We start from the raw sequence: 13,140 nt of genomic DNA on the forward strand, positions 1-13,140 counted from the left end.
CCCACCTATTGAGAATACTTTTAATGCCAAATCAATTACAACACTTGGTCTAGTTTTACATTCTTACTAGATAGCCTAGATTAAACCTGTGCAGTATTATAGAACCGCAATGACACGGATAGTATGTTGAGATGGAAGGGCTGGATTACAATAAACACGGCACATTAGGTATTTAAAGTGGGAGAAAGATCTCTCGCTCACTCTCTCATAGCCCGCCAAAACTGATGCTACACATCTTCCCTTCTTTGCGGGCAAACACAAAACTCCAGCATTGTTCTCCTGTCTACACATATTCAGCCAACTGTCGAGGTCTCCGATAAATTCTTCATCAGCAAACCCATTTCGCTGCATTACTAGGCAAGGAAATGTCAGATTCCGGTTTACTCTTCCCTCCCCAGCAACTTTCCTCTTGCCTCCTCTTCCCCTTAGCATCATCAGCAACCCCCGAGCATCAGAAACAAACATCACCCTTTCGTTCAAACTTTTCACCACACATACTCTTTCCATATTCCACACAACCATCATCCACTCTCACTACATGCTTGAACACTTCAGACACTACATTGGGCCCAGACCATCTGCACGGTCCATTCCTGAGAATGTAAGGCAACTTGATCCTCACCGTGTCACCCACAACAGGAGAGGTAATCCCAAACCTTATCGCACCTGACTTTTCATGTGCCATCTTATTCTTTAGTTGGTTGTTTGTGATATGTTCCACAAAGCTCTCCAATTTCTTTCCTATATCAGTATCTTTCCCCAACAAAGGTGGTACCAGTTTTGTGTTGGCTTTTCCACCCTCCACTGAACTCGAACGGGGAAACACCCATCATACAATGCAGGGTGACACAATGTGCCACAATCACATCTCTCACAGCCTTCTCCCACTCTAAACCATTACTCCACGCCCAAAGAATGGCTTCCTTCAGAACTTTGTTGAAACTTTCCATGATACCATTCGTTTGGGGGTGATAAATGGCACTGTATTTATGCTCAATAGAATCTTTTGCAATAATCTCTTCTCAGCAAAATGGAGTCCCATTGTCAGTTACATTCACTCTTGGAAGACCTTCACACTCACCAATTTCATCCAGAAAATCAATGACTGATTTAGTGGCAACGCAGGGCCTGATTAACACATCCAGCCACCGGGTTAACAAATCAATTACAATTAAACAAAATGATTGCCTCCCAATACTCCACACTGGGCCCAACACATCCAAACCCAGTTTGTCCCAGAATCTCCAAGGAACATCCGTCATGACCATAGGATATCTCGAACCCACACAAACTTTATCACTCCTATTACAAAGGATACAATCCCAAACTGTTCTTTCAATTTGGAGATCACATCCAGGCCACCAATAATCACTTCTTATTCTTTGCTTTGTTTGAATAATCCCTTGATGGCCTTCATGACCTATGTTTATGATTTTCTAAAGTACATTTGACGGTGGAATAATCCCGTCACCGCGCATCAACAAATCACTTTGGATGCTTAAATCATCAATGACGTTCCAATAGGGTAACAAATTTAACTCCTCAAAATGACTCTTCCTTTGAAGACTGTTGTCTTCCAATACACACCGACGCTTGTTACGAGAAACTTCTTGTACCATCGCTTCCTCCCATTCTTCTTGTGGAACAGGTACTCAATCTATATTGAAAATCACCTCTTAATGGTCTTTGTACGCTTCCATCAAATTCGTAAGTCTGGATAAACAGTCTGCAGACACATTCTTCGCACCAGGCACATACCTTACCGTGCAGTTGAATTCCTGCAACCGAGTGACCCATCTCCTGATGCGACCCGAAACCTTGTCCAGTCCTTTGGACATAATTATCTCAACTAAAGGTTTGTGGTCGGTGCTAAATTCAAAATCTATGCCCCAAATAAATTTTCTGAATTTATACGCCACACACCTAATAGCCAATGCTTCTTTTTCAAATGGTGGCATAAGATTTCTCTGCTCCTCTTCCATCATCTTCTTGAGCAACAACGGCACCCAAACCTAAGTTGCTGGCATCCATAGTTATACTGCTTTTGCAATCACTTCTGAAATTTAAGGCAGGAGCTTTTGCCAATGCTGACTTGATAGATGTAAATTCTTCCTCACTCTCTGCTCCATTGAAAAACACTTTTCCCTTTCGTGAGTTTGCGCAGGTACACTGCATGTCTGGCAAAGTTTTGAATACATTTTGAGTAATATTCTGCCATGCCTATGAAAGTGCAAACGTCCTCTTTAGAAGTGGGTCTGGGCATGTTCTCCATTGCATCAGCTAGATGTTTCCTGGGGCGTATTCCCTCTGCCGAAATGATGTGCCCTAGGTATTCCATCTCTGGTCTGTTGATTTTACACTTCTCGTTACTCAAAGTCATTCCTGCTGCATTCAACTTTTTGAATACATGCTCCAGTCTCTCATTATGAAGTTTCAGGTTGTCGGCATGTATCAGTATATCATCCTGAAAACATAGGATGCCATCACATCCAATCGAATAGTCTATGCATGATTTTTTGAAATACTGAAGCTGCAGAGACAAGGCCGAAAGGCATCCTCTTATACTGGAATAATCCCTCTGGCGTGATGAAAGCAGTTCAGGCTTTCGATTTGTGATGTAATTTAAACTTGGTCATACAGCAATGTTAGATCCAGGCAGAGAAAAATTTAGCTGGGCCAATCGTGGACAAGATTTCTTGTATGTTGGGCAATGGGTGCCTTTCCGGATCACACTTATTGACCTCCCTCATATCGACACATATCCTGAGCTTTCCAGCCTTTGTTCTTAGGACAACAAGAGGTGACACCCACTCACTGGCATCTATAATTTCTATGATGGCCTGATCTTCAATTCGATTTTCACTTCCTCCCTCATTGACAGAGGAATACTGTGCCACCGGCAGATTTTTTTTCATCTGGATTTTATGTACAAACCCACATAGACCCCCTATTTCGTCATGGAAGACTTCTTTCACAACACCTTTCATAACATCAGCTTGCATGCTGTTCTCCACCTCGAGCACAGCATCTACTACGTTGGGGTCTAATCTCACCTTGCTGGTGTGTCCAGCTCAAAAGTGGGGGGGGGGGGGGTCTTTCCTTTCCTCGTTACATACATTTTTCCTCTGGCTGTCCTCTTTAGACTTTAGAATTCCCGAAAATCATCCTATTAGCTCAATCACTACTCCTCCATAAGCCTTGGGGGTTGATATCTATTTTATAGACCGATACCAGTTGCTCTGTGGTAATAGTGTGTATTTAGCACCAGAGTCAATCATCATGTTAATTTTCATATATCGTCTATAAACACAGAGGCCTTGGGGCTATCTCTTCTTAATCATCATCATCATCATCATCATCGAAAACCATGGACACACACTCTTCTCCTTCCTCGCTGTGATCACCTCCGATCCAATTTGTGCACGTCTTTTTTGTTTTACAACACTTTGAAAAATGCCCTTTACCTTTACATGTACAGCAAATTATTTTCAAAGCAGGGCAATCAGGATCATCTGCCCAGTGGTTGACGCGGTCACACGAGAAACACCTGCCTGGACTGTTTCTACTGAGGCAACTTGCTCTCCATCCCTAAAACGATGACCTGCCTCTTCTATCATCTCTCCCAGCTGACTTACGTGTCCTCATTTTTTTGGCAACAGTGCCCCCAACTGATGCAATGGCTTCACTGGTATTGGGTGCATTCACAGGTACAGTGTTCACTTTAATATCCTCTGCTTTAATATTTGTTTTCATTCTGTTTTCCAACATTTTGATGCACTGATCTGTGTGTTCCACTTCCTTTGCAACATGTAAAACTGTCTAATGATGGGTTATCCTCCGACCATAGCTTTTCTCCGACTTGAATTCAAGCATAAACTATCTCTCAGACGTTCACCCAATTGTTCATTGAAGTTGCACGTTCTTGCCAACTGGTAATGTATTGTTCTACACTCTCCCCCCTCTTGTGCCCTTTTTCCGAAGTTGTACCACTCTAAGATTGTACTGAGTTTCTTTTCGTAATGTCTGCCGGTTTTCTTTACTGTCCTTTCATATTGGTTGAGGCCGTCATCCTCAGCTTCGGGAAGTTCCGGCAGGTCCTCTAATTTATCTTGGCCTGCATGGCGCAAATAATGGATTTTATCCATCTTTTCCATGGGATGGTGGGTTCCCCCACTTCAGGTAGAAAAAATGCAGGGGGGAGGTAAACTGCTAAATGCCACAGTATGTACTTGATCGCTGCCATTTGCGTGGCTTGGTCTGAAAGTAGGTGGCTGCTTGGTGTTTAATTTAATATATACAGCAGAAAGTGGTGCTCCTTGTAGCATGCAAGGTCCTGAAAGCTCTTGCTTGTAGTTGCAACGTTTGTTTGGTCATGTTTCCTCTTACTGATTACAGTATGCAGGCATATCAGCATGCGTGAAGAGGGTTTCTGCACCCTTCTATTCCTTGTGCAAGTTTATGATGGCAGATATACAGTATTTCAGTGCTGTGCTTGACTGGCCGGTGGACACGATATATTAAAACGTTTCCCGATATTTGCCGGACTTTGTTAAGGCATCGCAATTCACATGGGATTTGCTTAACAAAACGCGAGTTCGTGAAGAGGGGGAGTGGTTTCATTGCAATGTAGAAACCTTGACGCCGTCTGCTTTGTTATGCGGCAGCGCGGAGGGGAGGGGGTGGGGACTCTCACCTATTGTATGAAGTTGCTCAGGAAGGTCTCAGCTGGCGCAGTGGGGCTCATAGAATTCTGGCCGTCCTCGTTGCCACTTGCAGTATTATAAAAGCGCAACAACACAGATAGTAAGCTGAAAGGGAAGGGCTTTATTACAATAAACATGGCACATTGCATATAAAGGGAGAAGATTTCTCTGTAGATTGAGCCCCACCAGACTCCAGCTCTCCCTCTGCTAGTCACCACCAACAGTCTCCGGACGCATTCCTCCGCCACCGCACTCGAAGCACAGGCCAGTCCGCGCATAGCCCTTGTATGGTGCGTGGCCCGGCAAGACCGATGCTACAACTCGCCGTTGACACACAGCTTAGCAACCACTATAGGTTCCTCAATACAGGACTCACATCTACTTAAAGGGAATGTACCAAAATGTCGACCACACAGTTACGCCGACTGGTACACTTATTTTCACTGACTACCATTACTTTCCCCATGCAGAGCGGGAGTTGCGGGGGGTGTCCCCTGCTCACTTGTGCGCAGTAGCGGGAGTCGTGGGGTATCCTCCGCTTACCATTGTGGTAAGTGGAGAACGTTTTAAAAAGAAAAATAAATAATTAAAAAAAAAAAAAAAGAAATCACATCCAGCAGCATCAGCTCTGACCCACATAAGTGGGGGGTGGGGATGACAGCGCAGTGATAGCAGGGAGTCTGCGACGCACCCAGAAGTGTGCTACCGTAAAGTTAAGTGGGGTAGTGGAGTATGGGAATGCAGGCCAGGGGACGTGGGCAAAGTGATCCATCTGATCACTGCGCCGTTCTGTAATTGCCATCGACATTTTCATTGGCATAGTTACAGGCGGCGCAGTCTTAAAGTAATGGACAGGTATAAGGAGAATCAGAACAGACCCTACACTAAAGGCAGCTTATAACACTATGTAGCCAACATTAGAGAAGTCTGGTCCAATCCCTATAGACTAAGAGGCTCAGGAACGGAAGTACTTCAGAGTCACAGGTGGGAAGCCTTAGGAGAGGCCACTCTGTGCGTTCCAGCCAACGGAAAAACAAGTGTATAGCACAAAGTAACATTCAGGCGGTGACTAGTTAAAATGTAAGAAGCAGTTACCAGTGGACACAGATATATTCGCGCTCTGAAACATCTGTATGAGCGCGATATAAATAAAATATATCATACCATACCGCTCCTTAACCTAAGTACTGGCCCGGCCACCACAAACCTAGGTCAGCCCTGGATAGCACCAAGGTAAGCTGGACTTTGCGCCCAAAGCAAAATAAATTGAGATAAGGCTGGGTCAAGATGCAACATAGATCATGCACCCTGGAGCCCTCACAAAAAGGTAGGAACACCTCTCCACAAACCACCACCACCACCACCACCACCACCACCTACTCCCCCACCACCTACTCCCCCACCACCTACTCCCCCACCAGGGCTAGATCATCACTGGGTCCAGCTCCCCTCCTTGTATCGAGAGTCCAGACTGAAGGTCAGGTCAGATTAGCACTCCAATAAGAGACTGACAAAATTGAAATTTGGATCTGGCTGTCCAATAGTGGACGGCATGCCTCTTAGATATTGCCAAGCTACAGCCATATTCCAGGTTCACAAGAAAGAAGAAGTGTTCACAAATAATAAGTCAGGATGTGGTAGCTGGGGTCTCCCTTTCTCACGTTTTCAGCACGGTACAAGGTAGGATGTTGGAGCACAGCACACGCTCAAACTTTCCCAGAATGAGACAACAATTCCACTGTAAGCAATCAGGGCTCTCGTGCTTAAGTCTCCTTCTACCAAAAAGTCTCTTGCCTCCATGTACGGGATGGATCCAAAATAATGAACAAAAAGTTCCTTTTCACATGTGCATTGGGCGATGCTTTTTCCAACCCTGGGTCCCCCCTCTTGCGGGCTCAGACCGGGTTCTTTATGGTTTCTCAACCAATCTCTTCAGCGATATTCATCTTAATGTCTTTTTGAGCAGTTCACTGTGGAGATCACTTGGCCGGGTTCACGCTTGGCAACACTGTTTTTCGGGACTTGAGACGCCCCCTCGGCATCCCCCCTTCGGGTTCACTCTTGCCAATCGTTCCTTTTCTCATTCAACTCATACAACGCAGGATTCACTTCCCTTAACTTCACAAGCACCTGTCGGTCAAAGACTCAACTGTACAGAGGATTTTACAAAACCCCTGTATGACCACTTTGACCCCCTTTTTGCCTCCCGCCCTCCCCCCCCCCCCCCCCCAAGGCCTTTGGTACTAGTAGTTTCAACAATCATGTAATTGCCCAGAGTTTCCTGAGTGAGCACCCACGTGGTGCCAGATTCCTCTGTTGCTGGTTTTGCCCCTTTTCGATATCAACAGTTCTTTATAGCTTTTCACAGTTCAATTAGCAGTTTGCTACTTTTCGTTCAACACATTTCCATTTCTTATCGGCTCTCCTCGACTGGCTGCGATAAACCGCTTGGCTTTCTTTCTCTTTGGAGTCAAGGTTGGAACCACGGAGACAAGCGTCTCTCCCCCGGCTATTGGTTCCTTCAGCAGAGGTTTCATGGGCCTTGGTCAGAAAAGGCAAGGGCGTTTCTCTCCTCGTCAACCTCTCTGTTCGCGCCGTCTTTCTCCTCCTCTTGAACTGCTGTGCTGAGTCAACTCCCTCGACGTGCGGTCTACCTTGCTCCTATTGTGCTCCACGTTTTATCCCTTCCCTAGTAGACGCACATGGGACGCATAGTACACCTCACACAACCAGGAAAAAAAAAGGTGCCACAGTGCCCTCCAAGCAGCAATCAAACATATGGTGGGGTTTGCAGCCAGAAGAAAAGGCAAATGGCAGATCAGTAGAGGTCTCCCAGCACCATTAAAGCTAAAAAAGGGGAAATGGCCCAAACAAAAAAAAAGGCATGCAGAGGAGGAAGGGAGGTTGAAAAACTCCACTCACCATCAAAGACAAAGTGGGGTGGAGGAACAGAAAAACGCACGATAGACCAGCATTAGCGGTGGGTGCTCAAAGGAAATGGTGGATTTGAAAATGAAAAACCACCCCAATAATCAGTAAGGGTCAATTGACCTTATTAAGGAAAGTTTGCAGGAAAAGCATTTTGGAAAAGTACATTCCGCCATTCCAAAGGAACATCACTGCCTTGCACTTGCTTCCTAGACCTAGTGGAATACCTTGGAGACTGCAAGGCTTTATTAGGGTCACATGAAATACTCCCTCCTCCTCCTCAACAAGTGTGCCCAGGGCTTCAACCCAAGGCATTCACTGTGAAGGGCCAAAAGCAGCAACAGATGACTCCAATACAACTTCCAATTTGGAACAGTTGGCCAGACCTACTGATGAACACACGTTATGTGGGTGCAGAGAACAGATAAGGGAGGTTTAGTACCACAAATAGGGCATACAGCCTGCTGCTCTACTCTTCTTTAGTACCAGTTAGCAAGCAGAGTCTTCCAACCAAGGAATATTCCTTTTGCTCTGTTCCCATAACATTTTCCTACATATCCATCATCCTCATTCTCTTAACCAATCCCTCTTTCCATTTCACATATGGACCCATGCACATGCCCACATGTTTCTCCCACTGCTGCTCTCTTCACCCTCTTCCCACCCTATATAGAGATTCCTCCCAGTTCTAGAACCCTGGTGGCTCAACCTACATTCACTCTAACCACATTTACTCTTGGGCTCGGTCTCAAGGAGCACCTGCTCTTCCCTCCACTGCCTTCTCCTCCAGCTATGAATTCACTGGGTCTCTGGGATGCCCAATCTGTCGCTCACAAAATGTCCCTTCTTATGGAACAGACTCCCATCCCATCTTACCCCGATGTTGGTCAGAGAAACATGAATCCCAATCATGTGACATGCTGCTTTTGCAGTCATGCACACAGACACAGTGGTGTCTGTATCAAAGCCAGCACATCGCCCCCAACCACAGGCCTCCTCTGACTTTCTCCCCTCTTCTTTGGAAGACATTCAACTTCCTGCACCAAAACCCCTCCCCCTCCTTACAATCATCTTCAACTACTTGTCCCTGCCACCCTCAAACTCCTCTTCCTTAATCTGGTCATCCTCCTCAAACAAAATGCCCCCAACGTCCCTTTTGTACTTCTGGAGGACCAACCTAAGCAATGCCCACAAAATGCAAACAGACTATTCTGGATCATTCTCTGGTTACTCTCCATAACTTGCTGACGAACAATAATGAAAACTCACTCAATCTCACCTTAATACTTAACCCACTGTTGATACATTTCACTGCCTCTGCCCCTCCTTCACTCCTGTCCCCCTCCCCTTTCTTTAAAAAAAAAAAAAAATAAATAATAAAACCACTGAACAATTTACACCGGTCTGCAGTGGCCAAACTAGATCAAAAAATGACTCCCCTTCAAGCCTTCTGAACCACTCTACTGAACTGGCATTTTTGGAGATCAATTCAGTATGGGCAGCTCACTTTGATAACCATCAGCCATTGATCCTCTAATACCTCAAACCACTGCACCCCTCCCCCCCCACCCTCAGGCATCCAACAGCTGGGAACAACGATCCACCTCAACCTACATCCCATGTTCAAAACCCAGTCTGTCTTCGTAAGGAACAAGTTACTTACCTGTAACTGTTGTTCTCCAGCATGGGTCTGGCATGGATTCACATGCTCATGAATATTCCCCGTCGTCAGGCTGGGAATCCTCGGTAAAGAAAAAACCAGTATCAGTTTCGTTTCTGATCTGTCTTTCGTAGTAACAACCAATCACTGGTCTCTGCGTCATACTGACCACAGCCAATGACTGCCCTCTACCTAAGCACCGCCTCTGGCAGCCATCTTCAGATTTGGAAGCACGTGAAGTGGCAGTATGACCAAGTGAAGAGCCGCAGAGGGGTAGGCGGGAGGGTTCGCATGTGAATCCATGATAGACCCATGCTGGAGAACAACAGTTACAGGTAAGTAACTTGTTCCTTCTCCAGCATGGGGTCTGGCATGGATTCACATGCTCATGAATAAAGAATACATAGCAGTACACACATGCACAACCACGGGAGGTGGCAAAGGCTCAACATTAAGCATTGCATCAAACTCAACATTAAGCATCTTACCTCCTCACCAGGCTCACCTCAGGCGAACAGGTTGCGCAGCACTGCTTGGCCGACCCTGGACTCCTCCCTGGAATCCCGATCGACGCAGTAGAACTTCGTGAAGGTGTGCGTCGACCTCCACGTAGCAGCCCTGCATATGTCCAGCAGGGGCACACCAGAAAGGAACGCCGTGGTAGCTGCGATCGCTCTGGTGGAATGGGCTCTCGGACGGCCGGGCAGCGGTCGGTTTGCCAACCGATGACAGTACATGAAACAGCCGGAGAGCCATCTGGAAATGGAAGCCTTCGAGAGAGCCTTCCCCTGATTGACAGGTCCAAAGTTCACAAAGAGTTGTGACGTCTTCCGAAAACACTTCGTGCGGTCCACGTAGAACTTCAGCGCTCTAGCCACATCCAGCGAGTGCAAAGTCCTCTCAGCCGGCGACGAAGGCGACGGGAAGAATACAGGCAACACCAAGGGTTCGTTGAGATGGAAGTCCGACGGTACCTTGGGCATGAAGGAGGGGTGCGTCCTGAGGACCACCCTCGTGTCGTGAAAAGTCAAGTACGGGGCCTTGCAGGAAAGGGCCTGGATCTCTCCCACCCGTCGTGCGGAGGTGATGGCCACAAGAAACGCTGTCTTCCACGACAGAAACTTCAACGGGGCCGAGTGCAGAGGCTCGAACGGAGGTCCCATGAGCTTGGTCAGCACCACGTTGAGCTCCCACGCCGGGGCCGGAGCCTTCACCGGCGGGAACGATCTGAACAGTCCCTTCATGAACTCTTTCACCAGACGATGAGACCACAAGGACGTCCGTCTCGTGGTCCTGGTGTATCGGGAGATCGCAGCCAGATGAATCTTGATGGACGCGTGTGCCAGTCCAGCTTTGGCCAGCGTCAGCAGGTACGGCAGAACTTGGGGAGCCGTAATCCGTAGAGGGTTAATCTTCTGTGCGTGGCACCAGACAGAGAACCTCTTCCATTTGTGTCCGAAGCATTTAAGAGTCGAGGACGCCCTGGCCTTTGCAAGAACCTCTCTGCAGTCGGCCGGTATGTCGTATCCTCCAAACTCTAGCGCTGCAGGAGCCAGGCCTGCAAGTTCAGCGATTTCGGGTCGTGGTGGAGGATGGCGCCTCCTTCCCTGGAGAGCAGATCCGCGTCCACCGGCAGCTTGATTGGCGGGGACGCTGACAAGTCCAGAAGGTCCGGGAACCATATCTGCCTCGGCCACGCAGGTGCGACGAGGATCATCCTGCACCGTGACCTCTTGAGCTGGTTGACGAGCCGGATTAGCAGTGGCAAAGGAGGGAACGCGTAGAGGAACAGGCCCTCCCAGGGGAACGAGAAAGCATCGCCCATGCTCCTCGCCTGGGGAAACCTGCTGGCGAACCTCCGGCACTTGGAGTTCGTCGCCGTCGCGAACAGGTCGATCTGGGGTGTGCCCCACCGTCGGAAGAGGCGATCCACTAGATCCTGCCGTAGTTCCCACTCGTGGAACGAGCGCAGCTCCCTGCTGAGTGAGTCGGCGATGGTGTTTTTTATCCCTGCCAGATGAAACGGCACCAGAAACATCCCTTGGGCGACTGCCCAATGCCACAGGTCCTGCGCCTCCTTGGACAGTGCTGGGGACCTGGTTCCGCCCTGTTTTCTGATGTAAAACATGGTGGTGGTGTTGTCGGTGAAGATCCTCACCACCTTGCCCTTGAGGGACGGAAGGAAGGACCTGAGGGCCCAAAACATAGCACGGAGCTCCAGGACGTTGATATGTAAGGATTTCTCCGTCGGGAGCCAAAGGCCCCTTGCGTGTAGATTTTCGGTGTGCGCTCCCCACCCTTCCAGGGAGGCATCCGTGGTCACTGTCTCCTGGTGGGCTGGGGTCTGGAAGGACATGCCCGCCGTCAGATGCGCGCGGGTGTCCCACCACCGGATCGCTCGTCGGAAACTCTCGTCGAGTGTGATCCTTTCCTCGAAGCTGGCCGTCGTTTGGATCCAGCGCGCGTCCAGGAACTCCTGCAACGGGCGCATCCGGAGCCTGCACATGGGAATGAGGTAGATGCAGGAAGACATCATTCCGAGAAGGGACTTGATGGACCTCACCTTGGCCGCGTCGGCCACCAACATCCGTTGCACCTTGCCCAGGATGGTCCTGGTCCTCTCCTCCGACGGGGAGGCCAGAAGGGACACTGTGTTGAGCCTCGCTCCCTGGTAATGACGCCCTTGGACCACAAACCTGAGGAATTTTCGGTGCCCCTTTAGGACGGGAATATGGAAGTAGGCATCCTCCAAATCCAACGACGACAGGAAGTCTCCTTCCTCCAGCTGACCCAGGACGTGTTGGAGGGTGACCATCCGGAACTTTTGCGCCTTGATGAACTTGTTCAGATGTCGCAGGTCCCGGATGGGGCGCCATCCCCCCCCCGTCTTCTTCTTCACGAGGAAGTATCTCGAGTACACTCCGGAGCCCCGAAGCCTCTTTGGGACGAGTTCGATGGCGCCCTTCCTGAGCATTGCCTTTACCTCCAGGAGAAGTTGAGGGACGTGAAGTTCTTTCCTGGCCACGGGGGGACGCGTGGACACCTTCTTTGAAACTCGAGCGCGTGGCCCCGGGCCAAGGCGTCCAGCACCCAACGGTCGGTGGAGATGGACTCCCACACGCTGACGAAGCTCGCCAGCCGGCCTCCCACCGGGGTGCTTCGGTGGGGGCCCGACCCCACGGCCGGTTCAATCCTGCTTGGACGAGGCTTTGCCGCCTTGACCTCCTTGGCGACGACGGCGGAGTCCGCCAGACTTGCCTCGTCCTCTGTAGGCCTCCTGAGACGACAAGCGGGCCGCTTGACGGTAGGTGGAGAAACCGCCGCCGGAACCTTTGGAGGCGCCCTTGCCTCCGCTGCTCCGAAAGGGCGTCCGTCGTTGCTGCAGAACTCCCAGGGCCCGGGCCGTCTCAGTGTCCGCTTTAATGGCCTGAAGGGAATCGTCCACTGTTTTGCCAAACAGGTTGTTCCCATCGAAGGGCATGTCCAGGACTCTGGTCTGAACGTCTTGACGGAAGTCCGTAGCCTTGAGCCATCCACGCCGCCTAAGGCAAACGCCGTTGCCCAACTGGCGGAACCCAGTGTCGGCGATGTCCGTCGCAACGGTAATGGCGTGGTCCGAAGCCACCTCACCTTCCTGCAGGATCTCCAGGGCCTCTGTCCTCTTGTCGTCCGGCAGGAAGTCCAGCAGGGGAGCCAGTTTGTACCAGAGCTCCCTGTCGTAGCGGGCCACGATAGCCAAGGCGTTGGCCGCTTTAATCATCGTCGCTGCCGACGAGATGACTCTGCGTCCCATAGCGTCCAATTTCTTTCCCTCACCGTCCGGTGGGGAAGTCGATGTGGAGGCCGCAC

At 49.4% G+C, this 13,140-nt stretch overlaps 1 protein-coding gene across 2 annotated transcripts in view; it reads right to left on the minus strand.

The window, feature by feature from the left end:
- NGLY1 (N-glycanase 1) overlaps nucleotides 1-13,140 on the minus strand; it is a 520,539-nt gene that overhangs the window by 458,712 nt on the left and 48,687 nt on the right. The gene's annotated exons all lie outside the window — the stretch shown is intronic.

The sequence above is a fragment of the Ambystoma mexicanum genome, chromosome 2q, assembly GCF_040938575.1.
Source record: "Ambystoma mexicanum isolate Mex_15411 chromosome 2q, UKY_AmexF1_1, whole genome shotgun sequence".
Taxonomy (NCBI): Eukaryota; Metazoa; Chordata; class Amphibia; order Caudata; family Ambystomatidae; genus Ambystoma; species Ambystoma mexicanum.